The sequence below is a fragment of the Hyaena hyaena genome, unplaced genomic scaffold (genome assembly GCF_003009895.1).
Source record: "Hyaena hyaena isolate Hyena2069 unplaced genomic scaffold, ASM300989v1 scaffold_1048, whole genome shotgun sequence".
NCBI classification, from domain to species: Eukaryota; Metazoa; Chordata; class Mammalia; order Carnivora; family Hyaenidae; genus Hyaena; species Hyaena hyaena.
Genome location: NW_024081671.1, coordinates 206690 through 225058, shown reverse-complemented (window position 1 = coordinate 225058; position 18369 = coordinate 206690).

Sequence of the window (18369 nt, the reverse complement as noted above, 5' to 3'; positions counted from 1 at the left end):
GAGTTTTGTGTAACACTCTAGAAACAGCTAACTTTATGTCTACTTAGGTTGTAAAGATTTAATCAATTAACATTAACTATTTTATGTTGTTTTAGGGTGCTGTTTTTGTGAAAACAGATTTTTTCTTCTGATATTTTATATACAGAACCGTGTTTATGTGTTTGAGTGTGTGTTTGTGTGTGTACAATGTCTAGCAATACTTGAAGGCTGGCTTATCACTGATTCCCTCATAAAACTCTTGTGTAAGAGAAAGAAAGCATCTTACTGATGAGCTATAACTCAGTAAGGGTCTGGATCTTTTGGATTTCCAGGAGGACTGGGTGTGTGTATATTGGGGTTGAAGTTAAAATTAGGAGTAGAATTGAAATTTAGGGCACTGTGAGATGACTTTAAATCCTTGAATCCAGGAATGGCTAAATCCTCTCATGATTCAGCATTCCTTATACCTTGTGACTTCAAGGGAAATACCAATTTATAAACACATACTGCTCTATTAGTTCTGAAAATACATAATAAAACTGATTTCCTTTTTTTGCAATAGGGCACCTAGACCTTTCTGAAGGCTTAAGTGAAACCTTTCCTTTTTTCAAAAGTCTTAATTTTAGCACCAGAGTTCTCTAAAATCTGAAGCAATGAATTCCCATGAGAAGAGGGTGAGAAGTCATAGGGTCATCTCATCCCTCACCCAGGCTCTAATGGATTCAGCCTATGGGAGCAGAAAGTGACAAACACACCAGAGACAATATAGACTTTACTTTCTTAAGAATTCAGTCACAGATATGATTTTGGACACATGATATCTGAAGATGTGATTTTATGACATCCACAATGAGAAGTGGTAGGGATGGAGCTGTAAAGGAGCAGAGACTTGTATGTTATTGAGGATAAACAAGTATAAATTCAAATTAGACTGTTATAAACTTTAGGATGTTAAATGTAGTTCCTATGGTAACCATAAAGAAAATAGTTGCAGAATATACAGAAAAGGAAATGAGAAAGGTGTTTAAACATTTCACTATAAAAAATCAACTAAACCTAAAAGAAGGCTAATACAGGAAATGAGAATAAAAATTCATAAGGCATATAGAAAACAAATAGAAAAACGACAAAAAATCTTTCTTTTCTTGTGAACAGTAACTTCAAATTACCAGTAATTACACATAGATTAAACTCTCCAATAAAAACATCAGATTGTCATATGGATTAAAATATGATCTAACTATATGCTTTATGTAGGAGATACACTTTCAATCCAAAGACACAAATAACTGGAAAGTGGAAGGATGACAAAAGATATTCCATGCAAACAGTAACCAGAAGAGATCATGAGTGACTATCCTAATATCCTTTAAATAGACTTTAAATGAAAAAAAAGTTTATAAGATATGAAGAACAACTAAGATACAACTTAGATACAACTAAGATACAACTAAGATATAGTAACTGTAGTTTTAGTTTTAATACAGTAGTAGTTTTAATACACCAAGAAGTTGTAACAGTTATAAGCATTTACACACATAAAAACAGATCATCAAAATGTATGAATTAGAAATGGTTTGAATTGAAGGAAGAAATAAATAGCTCTATAATAATGGATATTTGATATTCTAGTCTTAGCAGTGCATTAAACAACCAGATAGAAGGTAAATAAGGAAATAGAAGATTTGAACAACACAATGAACCAACTATCTCTAAGAGACATCTAGAAGCACTCTGTAAAACATCAGAATATACATTCTGCCCTGTGTGCATCTGACATTTTCCAGGATAGACCATAAATTAGTCCACAAATCAAGTATCAATAGTTTTAAAAGATATACAAAGGCTTTTCTCTGGTTAAAATAGGATGAACTTAGAAATCAAAGCTAGAAGAAAAACTGGAAAACCCATAAATTTATGGAAATGAAATGTACTCTTAACCAAGTCAGAAATCACAGTAAAAGTAAAAAATAACTTAGGATAAATAAAGGCAAGTATGTAGAGATAGATGAACATGAAAACTCAGTACCTCTAAAATGTATGTGACACAGTAAAAGCAGTGCTAAGGGAGAAATTTAGAAATGTAAATGTTAAGAAAACAAAAGAAAAACAAAGATCACAGGGGTGCCTGAGTAGCTCAGTCAGTTGCATGTTTGACTTCAACTCAGGGCATGATCTTATATTTTGTGAGTTTGGGCTTACAGCTGTCATCACAGAACCTGCTTCAGAACCTCTGTCCCCCTTTCTCTCTGCCCCTCCTCTGCTCATGCTCTCTCTTTCTCTCAAAAACGAATAAGCATTTATTTCTTTAAAAAGAAGAAAGATCTCAGATCAGCAATCTAACTTAATAACTTAAGGACCTATAAAAAGGAGAAGGAGGGGGGAGGGCAGGGGCAGGGGCAGGGGGAGGAGAAGAACTAAACCCAAAGCTAACAAAAGGAAGGAAATCTTTTTTTTGGTTGTTGATAGTTTATTGTCCAGTTGGTTGCCATAGAACACCCAGTGCTCTTCGTAACAAGTGCCCTCCTCCATGCCCATCACCCCCTTTCCCTCTCCCCCACCCCCATCAGACCTCAGTTTGTTCTTAGCATTCAAGAGTCTCTCATGGTTTGCCTCCCTCCCTCTCCCCCACTATTTCCCCCCTTCTTCTCCCATTTTATCCTCCATTAACTTCCTCCTAATCCACCTATATGTGCAAACATATGGTATCTGTCCTTCTCTGCCTGACTTATTTCCCTCAGCCTAACACCCTCAGGGTCCATCCATGTTGCTACACATGGCCAGATTTCATTCTTTCTCATTGCCATGTAGTATTCCATGGTATAGATAAACCACGTCTTCTTGATCCATTCGTCCGTTGATGGACACTTAGGTTCTTTCCATGTTTTGGCTATTGTGGAGAGTGCTGCTGTGTACATTGGGGTACATGTGCCCCTATGCCTCAGCACTTCTGTATCCCTTGGGTAAATTCCTAGCAGTGCTACTGCTGGGTCATAGGGGACTTCTAGTGTTAATTTTGAGGCACCTCCATACTGCTTTCCAGAGGGGTTGCACCAGCTCATGTTCCCACCAGCTTACATTAGGAGGGTGCCCATTTTTTCACATCCTCGCCAGCGTCTAGAGTCTCTTGATTTGTTCATTTTAGCCACTCTGACAGGTGTGAGGTGGTATCTCACTGTGGTTTTGATTCGTATTTCCCTGATGATGAGGGATGCTAAGCATCGTTTCATGTGTCTGTTGGCCATCTGGATGTCCTCTTTGGAGAAGTGTCTGTTCATATCTTCTGCCCATTTCTTCCCTGGATTATTTGTTTCTTGGGTGTGGAGTTTGATGAGAAGAAGAACTAAACCCAAAGCTAACAAAAGGGAGGGAATCTTAAAGACTACAGTAGAGAAAAAGGAAATAGAAGATAGAAAAACAATAGAGAAAACCAAAAAAATAAAATAAAAAAATAAAAATTTGTTTGAAAAAGATAAAAAATGAAAAAATTTAACCAGATTTTTTTTTAAAAGACAATTCAAATTACTAAAGTCAGAAATGAAAGGACATTATTATGCATTCTATAGAAACAGAGATTCAAGAAGGTGCTATGAACAACTGTACATCAACAATGTGGGTATTTTAAGTGTACAAATTATTAGAAGAACAAAATGTATCAGTACTAAATTATGCAGAAGTAGGAAATCTGAATAGAGCTACAACTAAGAGGGAAGTAAGGAAATTGAACCAGTAATCAATTATCTCCTAGAAAAGAAAGTTCTAAACGTGATTGCTTTGCTTGTGAATTCTACCAAACTTTTAATGAAGAGCTATCACCAATCCTGAAAGATATTAAAGAATATATCAATCAATGGAAAGATAGCTAATATTCATAGATTGAAAGCCTTAATATTGTTAAAATTTCAATACTACCCACAGTGATCTGCAGATTCAATGCAATCCCCATCAAAATCCCAACAGTATTTTTTGGAACATAGAAAAACTCATTCTAAATTTCATACGAAATCACAAAGGACTCTGAAATAGTCAAAACAATCCTGAAATTTTTGAAAAAAAGTTGGAGGACTCATGTGTTTTTAATTTTAAAATCAACCACCAAAGCTACAGTAATCAAACACTGAGGTGCTAGTATAAAGACAGATATATATCTCAATAGAATAAAATAGAGAGCCAAGAAAGAAACCCTCTCCTATATGGTCAAATCTTTTTTGACAAGAACACCAACGCTCTTCAGTGGAGAAACGACAATCTTTTCAACAAATCGTGCTGGGAAAGCCTGATATCAACATGCAAAACATTGAAGTCGAACCGTTACTTAACACTGTATACAAAAATGTCTCAAAATGGAACTATGACCTAAATTGAAGACTGAAAAGTATAAAACTCTTATAACAAAACATAGCACAAAGTCTTGATGACTTTGGATTTGTCATTAATTTCTTGGATCTGACCAATAGCCCAGATGATCAAAATTTAGAATTGACAAAATGGATTCTGTGAAAATTAAAACAACTTGCACATCAAAAAATACTATCACCAGAGTAAAAAGAGACCCCGCAAGATGAGAGAAAATATTTTCAAGTGACATATTTGATAAGGGATCAATAACCAGATACTTAGTAAACTCCCAAAACCCAGACACAATGACAAAAAGAAACAAGGGCAACAAAAACCAGATTATGGACATAGGACTTGAACGACATTTTTTCCAAGATATACACATGGACAGTAAACACGTGAAAATAAGCACATCAGAAACATGCAAATCAGAAACACAATTATTGAATGGTTACTATTAAAAATAAAGAAAACAGATAATATCAAATGTTGACAAGGATGTAGAGAAGTTAGAACATTGTGCACTGCTGGTGGGAATGTGAACTGGTATAGCTACTGTGGAAAACAGTGTGGAGTGTCCTCAAAAAATTAAAGTTACCGTATGACCCAGAAATTCCACTTAGAGGTCTATCCCCCAAGAACTGAAAACAATGTCTTAAAGAGATGATTGTTCATTCATGTTTATGGTGGCATTATTTGCAATAGTTAAAATATGGAAACAACTCATTTCCATTCCATTGATGAATAGATAGGAATATGTGGTATATACATACAATGCTTATTAGTCATCTTTAAGAAGGAAGGAAATTCTTTTTTTTTTAATTTTTTTTAACATTTATTCATTTTTGAGAGAGAGACAGAGCAGAGCAGAGGAGGGGCAGAGAAGGAGACACAGAATATGAAGCAGGCTCCTGGCTCTAAGCTGTCAGCACAGAGCCCAACACAGGGCTTGAACCCATGAACTGTGAGATCATGATCTGAGCTGAAGCCAGACACTCAACCGACTGAGCCACCCAGGTGCTCCAATGGAAGGAAGTTCTGACATAGGCTACAAAATGTGTGAATCTTGAAGATGTTATGCTAAGTAAAATAAGCTAATCACAAAAAGGTGAATGCCATATGATCCCACTTTTATCCCAGGTACACAGGAGTAGTAGAAATTGTGGAGACAGGAAGTAGAATGGTGATTGCCAGGGACTATGGCAAAAGGAGACTGGGGAGTATTGTTAAACAGGTAGATAGAGTTTCAGCATGGGAAGATGCAAAGAGTTCTGGAGATGGTAGGTGGTGATGACTGCACAACATTATGAATGTACTGAATACATTCACTTGTACAGTTGAAATTGCTAAGATAGTAGGGGCACCTGGGTGGCTCAGTTGGTTAGGTATCCAACTTTAGCTCAGTTCATGATCTCACAGCTTGTGAGTTTGAGCCCCGCGTCAGGCTCTGTGCTGACAGCTCAGATCTTGGAGCCTGCTTTGGATTCAGTGTCTCCTATCTCTCTGCCCCTCCCGTGTTCATGCTCTGTCTCTCTCTCTCAAAAGTAAATAAACATTAACAAAAAATAAAAATAAAGGAAACATACTTTAAAAAAAATAACACACACACATATATTTTTCATCTGATGACATAGAGTCTACTGTAAGAGCAGGAGGGCTCCAGCATTTTGCTCCAGCCTCACAGCCTGCCTTCGGCCCTTTGAAGGTTGTCACCTCTTTCTTGCTGAACTTCAGAGGTGAGTCTGCACCAGTCAAGCACGGGCAGGCTGTGCTGTCAGCCAGATGCTGTTGTGCCATTATTTTGGTTTCCGACACGATTCTGACAGCTGACCCTGAGGAGGCTGAAAGAAGCAGTAACACGCACCTGCAGCATAGACAGGGAGGCACAGGCTCCGGCAACTGCCAGCTTCTGACCCCAGCTGTATCCCAGAAAGGAACATTGCAAGAACTGTGAGGCGCTGCCCCATTAATGACCACCTCCGTTTGCTGCAGGTCAGGACACCAGCCAAGACCTGGAGGGGTGTGTGCTGGAAGGGGAGAGAGCCCCAGAAGCAGCCTCCCCTGGGAGCAGCAATTGTAAATTTCATGAAATTGTGTTAAATCTTGTCCTTTCAGAATTCTGGCTCCACCATTCTCTTAATTGTATAGTGTTTGTCCAGTTAATTAAGCTCCCTGAGGCTCAATTTTATTTTCTCCTAGGTAAAAAGGGCCATTATTGTACGAATTAAATGAGATAAGTATAAATGCCTAATGAAACACTTCACTATTATAGATACTAATACATGGAGGCTATTTTTTTTTAATGTACCACGTAATTATATTTTATTCTACAGACTAGATTTTAGGTGTTTTTTTTTTTTCCTACTTAACATTTCTCAGGAACTTGGTAAACACTTAACAAGCAAATAACCGAGTAACTAGTCTAACCAGAGATTATAAACTTGTGTATATTATCTTGTTATATCAGAACGCTTTGACAAGGATAAAAACAGCATTTGTTTTCTGTATCTTACCTGAATCTGTGAACACAGATATCTGCTAGTTGATCATATGTGAGCTTCCAGCTGTGCCCCAGAGCACATGTTACAAAGGGAAATTGCAGATGAAGTGAGGCAGGGTCTACAGATTGTGGCTCTTATCTGCTTAATGGTGTGACAGTGAGTGTCATATTAGGAAGAGGGACAGGACAGTTCATCTTTTTAAACAGAAACATAATGTTCAGTGCAAGGAATCTCGTATCGTGTTTTCTAAAAGATCATGGGAGGGACGTCTGGGTGGCTCAGTCAGTTAAGCTCCGACTTTGGCTCAGGTCATGATCTCATGGTTGACCAGTTTGAGCCCCACGTCGTGGGGCTGTGCTGTCAGTTCATAGCCTGGAGCCTGTCTTCGTTCGATGTCTCCCTCTCCCTCTCTGACCCTTCCCTGCTCACACTGTCTCTCTCTCTCAGAAATAAATAAAACAGTAAAAAAAAAAAAAAAAAAAAAAAAAAAAGATCATGAGAGACCAAAAAAAATTTAAAAAAACCCAAAAGGTGAAATAGAATGTGTAAGGAGAGACATCTGTTCTCTCTGATTCTTTAACTCACTTTAAACTTGGAGAAACAAAGCAAAGTGACAGTTTAACTCCTGTTTTGTCAGGCCTAGATCTTTAGCTCCTGTATAAAAGTGAGCAAGCTTCCATCTGTGCAAACAGGTGGCTTGAATTAAATATGATGTTGAGAATTTAAAAAATCATAATTGGAGGGATGGCAAGAAGTGAAGAATTTAAGAAGACCCAGAATACTTTTCATAGGTGAGAAATGGGAACCATCCAGGGTATCACTTAGAAGGTAATGTAGGAGTACTTCTCCAAAAGGCTTACAGCACCTGCATGCTTCACATTTTCTCGGTGATTCTGTCATCAGTGTGCTCATGCCAAGGATCCTTGTGCCTCCCTCAATGGGCTACTGTGGGTCAACTGAGGCCATCTTGGAAACAGTAGTAAAGAGTCATTTGCAGCTAATGTATTGCTTGTCCATGACTTAGTTATGACTTAGTAGTGCCTCCTTTAGCTTCATAAAGAAGGTTCTTGAAACTTACCGCTAAGGGGAAAGGGAATATACAGATGGGAGGGCTATCTTAAGGAAGCAGTATGAGCCTACATCATTGGTTAAGAGATTGCCAGCATTGCAGATATTGGACAGGATTTACAATCCCAATCTAGGAATTTCACTTATTGCTTCCTCACTGTGTTCACCTCGACTTTTCTATGGCTTTAATTTTACATTGATAAAATGAGGGGATTGGATAAGATCACCTCTGTCTTTCCTCCGAGTTCTTCAAAATATTTTGGAGCCAATTATGCTGTCAATTTTATTCTAAGGACTCTTTCATAGAAATGATGTATAAAAATTACTGATAAAGCAATTAGATAATCTATATCTGTATGATTAATATATTACATATATATTTTATATGTATTAAATATACATATGCATGATATATGTACATATATGTGTATATACACATATATATTTTTAAAAAACACATTGCTTGGAAAGGATTCATGATGGAGGGATGGACTTTGAACTTGCCTGTGAAGTTGAGTAAAGGAGATCTGGATGACAATAATCATAGGTGGGTTGGCATCGGCAGTTTGAGGATAATAACCACGGTAATAAAATACATACCATGTTGGTGCTGTAACACTAAGTGATTCATTTTAAATAGTGTGTTTAGAGTTTATCCTCATTGGCAAGACTCATTTGTAAATTCAGTCTGTTCCTTGGCAAATCTGATAACTCTTCACAACTCAACAGGAGAAGACTTGAAACTTTGATGGAAATTTGTAATTCTTCCAGGACGTGCATCTATATCCCCACAGCAGTCTCAGACTCATCTATTGCCAGCAGGTTTCCCCTGCTCTCAGTGCAGTGAAATATCTGACTACACATCCTGGCAAAAGCACACATTCCTCCTGGCAAGCTTCCCCAGTGAGCCACAAAAGTCTAGTGATTGCAGGCAAAATCATTTTTCTCTAGGAGGAGCATGACATGGGAGTATAGCAGGACCTCAAGCACACTCATTTTTTTTCTCAGATTTTTAACAATTACTATAGTGTATTTTCTATTATGGACACATACTTCTGCCAAGTGTGTGTGTGTGTGTGTGTGTGTGTGTGTGTGTGTGTGTGTGTATGTGACTCACCCTTACAATCTAGTCTGCTTCACGTTCTTGTATAATGAAGCGCCAATTTATGGTAGATTTGGAAGCATTGCTTTTTTCCAAACACCCTTCATATGTAAAATCACCCATTAGCAGCACACATACACTTTGTGCTAGATCTGTTTCCTGCATCACTTAGCCCTTTTCTGACATCCACAAAATAACTCTTTTTCTTAAAAAATCAATCCTCAACCCTTGGCGGGAGTGGACATGGGATTTAGTCCTATGGCTGCTAGTGCATTGCACATCCTTAGCATCCAGGTCAATACTCTCTAGCTGGCCCAATCAAGACCAGTGGAAGTAATGAATCTTTCTCTAATTGAGAATCCTGGAAAAAAAAGAATCTTGATTTTTCCAATTGGGGTTGGAAGTAAGAGGCTGTAAGCTTTCCAGGTTATAGCCATCTTTTGATTTTGAAGAGAAAACCTATCTGAATGGATCCATCTGAAAAAAAGCTATGGTAAGATAGTACTTGTGCCCATGATGGCATCATTTGAGCTCCCACATAAAGTCATACTTGAAGCCACACATATAATACAATCCTTTTATGGTTGTGTTTGTGTGTGTGTGTGTGTGTTTGTGTGTTATTTTCATTTAGGTTGAGGCTTTTGATATTTGAAACAAAAATAGTCCTTTACTTGCCTTCCACCTCCTACCCTGAAATAGAAAATAATGGGGCACTGGGTGGCTCAGGCAGTTGGCCCAGGTCATGATCTCCCCACTCATGAGTTTAAACCCCACATCGGGCTCCTTGCTGACAATTCAGAGCCTGGAGCCTGATTTGGATTCTATATCTCCCTCTCTGTCTGTCCCCTGCTCTCGACTTTGTCTTTCTCTCTCTTTCAAAATTAAATAAATGTAAAAAAAAATAGAAGAAAAGGAAAGAAAATAGTAACTGACTTATCCAAGTATTCTTATCTGATCAATTTTCTTCTAATACATCAATTTGTATAATAGCTGTTTATGGTTAGGTAAGTTATATCCTTGGCATATGACAGAACATGATTAAAGCCATTTTGTGGTAACTGGGTGGCTCAGTCGGTTAAGCACCGACTTTGGCTCAGGTCATGATCTCGCAGTTTGTGAGTTTGAGCCCTGCGTCAGGCTCTGTGCTGACAGCTTGGAGCCTGGAGCCTGCTTCAGATTCTGTGTCTCCCTCTCTCTCTCTGCTCCAGCCCCACTCATGCTCTCTTTCTCTCTCGCTCAAAAATAATAAACATTAGAAAATTAAAAAAAAAAAAAAAAAACGTTTTACAACGTGAACTTAATGAGAATTTTTCTTGAATCAGCCCAGCTTTTCTCATGAACTGTTTAAAACAGTGCCTAAAAATGCTTGAGAAGTGATTTCATCCAAAGTCAAAAACAAAAATCTCCCCAAAGTTGCTCCTCATTTCCACTAAATTTAGCTATAGAACTAACTATAGTTTTCTGATGTTGGTGATTGTCTTATAAGCATTTTAATATATATTGCATTGTATTGCTCTGATTGCCTTTGAGTATGTGAATATTTAATTTTTATTTTGAGAAAGAGAATGAGAGAGAGAGAGAGAGACAGAGGCAGAGAGAGAGAGAGAGAGAGAGAACTTGAGTGTGTACAGGGAGGGGCACAGAGAGAAAGAGAGACAATCTCAAGCAGGCTCCACACTGTCAGCATGGAAGCACAGAGCCCGACACAGGGCCAGAACTCGTGAACCATGAGATCGTGACCTGAGCAGAAATCAGGAGTCGAAAATGCTTAACCAGTAGCCACCCAGGCACCCCTGAGTATGTGAATTTTAAATTATTCCTTTTGTCACTTCTTTCAGTGTTGTTTTTGTTTAAATCAATGCAATACTTCTGTCATATTCAACTAAGTCAATTTTCTGTTTAGTGAAGTCTTACCTTATGGCTCAATTGCATCTTTCTTGGAGTGCAGTGATCAATTTTAGCCTCTAGAGATTTAATTGAAAAGTACAGAAATTGATAAAGGTATGGCATTATGCATTTGAAGAGAGTCATAGCATCTGTTGTTTAGATGTATGAGTTAGTTTACTAGACAACAAAATTTCTCAATGCCACTTTGTGAAACTATATGAAGGGCCACCCTATCTACATTTCTTTTTTTCCTACATTTTAACTTTTGCCTTTTTTCCTCTTTCATATTACCAATGATTATGTTTCAATTTATTTTTCTTTCTAAAGTGTCATTTGGGCTGAAAGTGTTAAGCATTTGAATTAGCTAATTTTTATTATTATTTTTTTAATTTTTTAATGTTTTATTTATTTCTGAGAGAGAGAGAGAGAGAGAGAGGCAGTGTGAGCAGGGGAGGGTCAGAGAGAGAGGGAGAGACAGAATCCAAAGCAGGCTCCAGGCTCTGATCTAGCTGTCAGCACAGAGCCTGATGTGGGGCTCAAACCCACAAAATGTGAGATCATAACCTGAGCCAAAGTCAGACATTTAACCAAATGAGCCATCCGGGTGCCCCGAGAATTTTTAATAATGGGGGTATATGCCTAATCTTCAAGTTTAAGAGAAAAGAGATGCAAATTGTGATACACACTGAGATCTCAGGTGTGTGTTTTATAAGGAAATACATGAGCATTTTCACAGTTATTTTTCATTGATATATTGGCCATATACAAATTTTCAATTGTGAATATATATTACTTTACAATGAGGAAGATGCAAAAAGTTACTGTCCTTGACCTCATGTCTTTTTTCTTTCCATTTTTTAATTTGAGTATAGTTGACACACAGTGTTACATTGGTTTCAGGTGTTCGACATAGTGACTCAACTTCGCTGTACCTTATGCTGTATTCACCACACGTGCAGCTGCCATCTGGCGCCATAGAGAACTATTCCAGTATCATTAACTGTATTCCCTATGCTCTACTTTTGTTTGTGTGGCCTGTTTATTTTCTTACTGGAAGCCTGTACCTCCCCCTCCCCTTCACCTGTTTTGCCCACCTTCCACCCCTCTTTCCACTGGGAGCCACCAGTTTGTTCTCTGTACTCATAGGTCTTATTCTTTTTTTTGTTTATTTATTCATTTGTTTTGTTTTGTTTTGTTTTAGATTCCACAAATAAGTGGAATTGCCATATGTCTTTTTCTTTTATCATCTTCAGTATGCTGATATTGAACATGACCAGAAAATCATTTCTGTGGGATTAAAAAAAAAAAAAAAAAATCTAAGCTGGGCTGGCACTGGATAGGCAAAAATCATGATTTCGTATGTCCATTCAGCTGAAAGAATGATGGCAAATCATGTCATCTTGAGAAGAAGGGCATAACCTTATCAAAGATATCGGAGAGTAAACGTATTTGTCACTGGGACAATGTCAACAGTAAATGGAAATTGACTTAAATCCATGGACAGGCCAGGAATGATCCAAAGGGGATATCAAGATAGCTAAGTGATGGGTTGTTAAGTCTCCACTGACATATTTAAATGGTGTAATTCAGAGCTTTAAATTGTAGTCACTGATGCAGTATCCAAGCACAAATTGGGTGTATAGAATTAATGTTCAGTTTTGAGTGTTTAATTTACAAGTTTGATGAAAGATTATTTGATTTATGATTACATTAACAAAATTTCACCCTGTAATTTGAGACTATTTTATTAGTGATGTAGAAATTAGTATTAAAATTAAAATGAGAGAAAGTAGGGGGGATCTTTAGAATTGAGGGAGGAGATCTTTTAAGTATGTGCAAGGATCTGAGATTTTACCCTACTTCCAATTGAACTTGTTTGTAAAACATGAGGACTTTATATCAGAAACTAAGAGTTTATTACTCACACAACAGACAAATCACCAAGGCAGTGTGGTGAAGACTAGATAATATCTTCACATCCAGAGAAGCACCTCACATGAGTGGGAACCCAGATATAAGAAAACTCACATTTTGTATAGTTTGCTGGCTACTTGCCTCTCCTCCAAAGGTACATTTTGAAGCTGAGCTCAGCCCAGTTTAATCTTCAGAATGAGAAAAAATGGTAGCTGACTCTAGCAAAAACAAAATGAAAGGAGAGAGAAATGCGTTGGATATTTGCCTATCTTTATTTTTTCCCTATAGTTTGCAATTAGGTGTTACTTTAAAATAAGCTCTGTTTTCTTCAAGTATCACTGCAGTAGAATTCTAGACCTTTAGTATCACAGAAACACACACAACTTTTATGTTCATTTTACATGAGATACTTCGTGAATCTGTGTGTCTTCCTTTTGCCTGTAGGCTTCAGTAGCCTGGACCACTTAAGTCTGAAGTTGAGAAAACTTTTCCTAAACTGGTAGGTTTTAGCTGAAGAAACGAAAACAGTTACAATTTGGCACTTATGTGACTATTATGCAAACAAACCTTCTGGTGACAAGACATTTTTAAAATTCTAGAGAGGGGTGTTTTATTTTCCTCTAGTGTGAGGGGTTTTTTTTTTTTTTTTTTTTTTTGAAAATAATCTAAAGAATGAAATGATCATCAGAAAATTGCTGCTATTCACATTTTAGCTACAAATCAGAAAGACATCATTTAGCTGAGTGGCCATCAAACACTCCATTATTAAGCCTGGAAAGGGCTCTTTATTACAGGAAGTGCCATTCATAGGATTGACACTTCCCTATGAATTAATGATGATTACTTACAATTATGATGACTTTTAAATGAAGATGACATTTATTCTGGTTACTTTTTAGAAAAAAATGCATTTATTTTGTGTACCTAACTTTATCCTATTTGCCAGGAATTCAAATAATTTTAAGGCAAATATATTTCTCATGCCAGGTGGGAAAACAAAACAAAACAAAGTAACTGTTCAGAGTATATAGATGTTTTGGGGGATCCAAAGAACATTCTTCTAGTGGAATTGCAATGATCAGTAACTAAATGAACATTTATAAATATAGTAAGCAAAAAGTATGTTCAATGAATGAAGCAAGCAGTTAATAGTCTAACACAGAGGTCAGCAAAATTTTTCTTGAAAGGAGCAGAGAGTAAATATTTTAGGCTTTGTGAGACATTTTGTTTGTTGCATCTATTCCAACCTACAATTACAGTGTGAAAACATCCACAGGGAAATGAAAATGAATAAATAAATAAAGGAGATTGTGGGCCAAATTTGGTGGACATAGATTTGTCCCATAGCTAAAGCTAGAGTTTGTGGGCCACTGGTCTAGCGTACTAAACTAACTGTGTGTGTGTGTGTGTGTGTGTGTGTGTGTGTGTGTGTTTCCTTGAGCAACATGTGGTTTAAGGATGCTGACCCTCTACACAGTCAAAAATGTACATATATTAGGGCCCCCTTAGGGCTCAGTCAGTTAAGTGTCTGACTCTTGAGATCTGCTCCAGTCATGATCTCAGGGTCCTGAGCTGAGCCCCATGTGGGGCTCTGAGCTTTCAGTACAGAGCCCACATGGGATTCCCTCTCCCTCTCTCTCTCTTCCCCTCCCCTACTCATTCTTTCTCTCTCAAAATAAATAAATAAACTTAAAAAAACTATGCATATAACTTTGACTCCCTGAAAACTTAACTAATAATAAGCTAGTGTTGACTGGAAGCCAGACTAATAACATAGTCAATTAACACGTTTTGTATTTTATATGTATTACATACTGTAATTCTTAAAATAAAGTAAGCTAAAGAAAACACTGCTTTTTTTTAAGTTTATTTATTTTGAGAGAGGGAGAGAGGGAGGTAGAAGAAATGGAGAGAGAGAATCTCTGCACTGACAGTGCAGAGCCCTACACAGAGGCTTGATTTCATGAACTATGAGATCATGACCTGACCTGAGATCGTTGGATGCTTAACTAAGTCCCCAAGGCACCCTGATAACAAAATGCTTTTAAGAAAATCATAATGGGGGTGTCTGGGTGGCTCAGGTGGTTAAGCTTCCAAATTTGGCTCAGGTCATGATCTTGCAGTTGGTGGGTTCAAGCCCCATGTTGGGCTCTGTGCTGACAGGTAGCTCAGAGCCTGGAGCCGTCTCAGATTCTATATCTACCTCTCTCTGACCCTCCCCTTCTCTCTCTCTCTCTCTCTCTCAGAAATAAATAAAACATTAAAAAAAGAATTTAAAAAGAAAATCATAATGAAGAGAAACTGTTTTTATAGTATTGTACCATATTTACTAAAAAAAATCTGCATATAAGTGGACCTGTATAGTTTATACCCATGTTATTCATAGATCAACTGTATATAGAGAGTTTATTGACATGTATATATTTTATATAATTTAATTTATAGTAAATTATTAAATTATATTAATATCAATAACTTATTTATAATGTATAACATATCATTTGAATTTAATACCAGAATATTATTAAAGTAGGTTACATAAGTTTAGATTTCCAAGGTAATGTTAAAGAGAAATCAATCTGACACTTGTTAAAATAGTAAGGAAGACTTTATTTGTGATTATTATAATAGAGGTGAGACTATTGCAATAGGGGGAGAGAGACTGAACTGAATTCTGAATACAGAAATGAAACTAAGCTCTATCTCAGAATGGGGGGGCAGTAGAGAAAATTATTGAGAGGATATATTGAGGTTAACAGGATTCTTACTTAACTGGCCTAACAGGATTCTCATTAAATGCAAGGCCAAGCCCTTAGATTTCACAGCTAGTGGGTGAGGAATTTGATCAAACATCAATGATGGGGGTATTCTAACTAAACTGGCTTAGCATGATATGGTAAAGACAGGCCATGGTCAAGGACTAGTGGAGAAGAGGGCTCAGAGGAGTCTGACTGAATTTTGGTCAAGGAGGGAGTCTTTGTCAGTAGTGCTAAATATATTTCTAATTAAAGTTGGAGCACTGAAAAACATAAAATATGAAAGATAGTGAAAAGATTTAGTCTTGTAGCAGAGAAAACTATTTCTTGAGATCCTTCAATAATACTAGACATATTATCCATATACATTTTATATAATTAGAAATTTCAAACAACTGAATGTTGGTTCCCTAGTCCCCCCTCCACCCCCACCCCCCCAAATAAAAACATCAAGATAATAGCTGAAGCTATTGCTCACTTTGGTAAAGGAGATCAAGGTCTTGACAGAGAATGAGCAGCACATGGAAAAGAAAGGACAAAGGAAGGTATGTTTGAGGTTTGGGGGATCTAGTTTGACAGGCTTCTCATTAGCAGTCTTGATTGAGTTTGTGTTTTAAGAGTTTAGGATTGATGTATTCAAGGCAGTGAGGGTCTGGGAGAGGCTCTCACATAGTCAACAGTCATTTGTTTGAGCTGTGTATTGTTCTGAGAAACAGTTATTTCCTTTAGTGGGCACTAGTTGAGTATACTATTTTTCAGACAAATGGGTTTTCAGAAAGTTCTGTCTAGAGGTGGGGGAGATGAAGTTATTTGCAACCTCATCTTCCTGGCAAGAATTTCCTGATATATTAAAGTCATATTAGTGCGGACAGTTAAATGGTAAACTCATGTTAATGTAGATAGTAAAATGCGTGAGTGTGAATAGTGTCACTTCTCAAAAGAACATGGACTAGGTCCTTTCTTGTGCTTATAAAGTAATTGAAAACCCAAAACAATGCATTAAAATTAAATAAAATGGATAGTAATTTTGATTAATGAAATATATGATTAAATATTAAGTGAATAACATCGAAATTCAGAAAAGGGAGAAATTGAGTGAGGACTCTAAGTTTTGGGAATTTAATGGTGCTTGGAAACAGATGTAGAGTGGGGACAGCCGCTGCGCAGTGGGTATCAACAGCAAAATAGAGTAGGGGTAAAGTATAAGATATGTGAACAAGGATAATCAACAGATGATCTGCACTATTTTATAGAGCATTGGGTGATAATAACTATGTAAATATATGTTAAAGCCAGGTAGTGAGTAGCCTGAGTGCCAGTCTTTGATTTTACACTTATTATTCATGAGCCATGAGTATTATTGGTGCATATGTCAAAATACGAAGTGTTATTTAGAATGTGTTAGGCTCTGTGATTGGAATACACTAGAGGCATAGAGAATATGTGAAAAACTGAAACAGTCTTCCATGTGAAAGGTATAAAGAACAGTTTTAATATAGGAGGTGAAGAGCGAGAGAAGATGTAGTAGACATACTTGCATGCATACATATGTAACTTCCAGGGAGAATAGGGCCATGAATACAAGGTGGTTACTTTTAGTCTACTGACGTTTATTTATTTTTTTAGTCTACTGACGTTTATATAGCTTTAAGACACTTCTGTAATCTCACATAGACTTGGATGCACAAAACTAGCATATGGGGAAGGGTCAGAACCGGAGTTGAAAGTTGAAGAATCAATACAGGAAGGTCTGAGTAGAAAGGATCACTCAGAGAACTCGGTTGGAAAAATAAATAAATAAATACAGCTCAGAGCTGAACTTGAAAGGATATCTTTGTTTAGGTAGCAAGGAAGCGGGTTAGAACAGAGAGAAATTTTTGAAGAAATGATTCCAGGACAAAGCAGTAGTTTAAAGTCAAGAAAGAAGATTTCAAAATCCTTCTGTTCATCATCATCATCACACACTGCTAAATCAGGTGAGGTGGGGATTCAGCTTGGCGGAAGAGCACATTGGATTTGGTTAATTGCAGGTCAGTGGTAATGTTGCAAGTTTGCAATTTCAGCAGAGTGAGGACAGCAGCTGCACAGCAGGAAGATGTGGAGAACAGCACAAAACGCAGAGACACAGAGTAATGCAGAAACCTTATGTAGAAGGTTGAATGAGGCTCCCTGCAAAAGCAAACAAAAAAACCTGGGGGAGAGCAAAAGAGCTGAATGCAGGTGATGATGATGATGATGATGATGATGATTGTTATTATTTAAAATAAGTATATACGCTCTGAAAAGAACAAGTAGCTGGCAAGAGGTACCAGAAATCAAAGATACCTAAAAGTTCAGAGAATACTGATTTGACTACAAAACACCTTTTTGCTTTGCAAAAGAGAAAGATTACCTCATTCTCATAGTGTGAAGAAAAAGGAATAGGTATAGAGCGAGATTTTGAGGTAGACAGAAAAGGACAAAGGAGCCATTTTTGATGTCCCCGGCTTTCACATTTAGTTTGTGGTTCTTTAAAAGTGAGGATTAAAACAAGCAAGGATAGTTCTGCATACTTGTGAGCGCTGTTTTAGGATAGATGAATGTGGAGTCTACTGTGTTTCAATTTTGAGTAGTTCAGTATTCCAGATTTAACATTGATATGTGAAATGATCAAGTCTCACCTTGATATTTAACAAGTTCTTTCAAAAACCATTTGAGCATTTTCTATGGTAATCATTTCATTATTTTGTTTCAGTGTTTTTAACTATTTTTAGTTCATTATTTGATTGTGAATTAAACATTGTTAGATGCTATGGAGTTTTTATTTTAGATATCAAAAACAGAC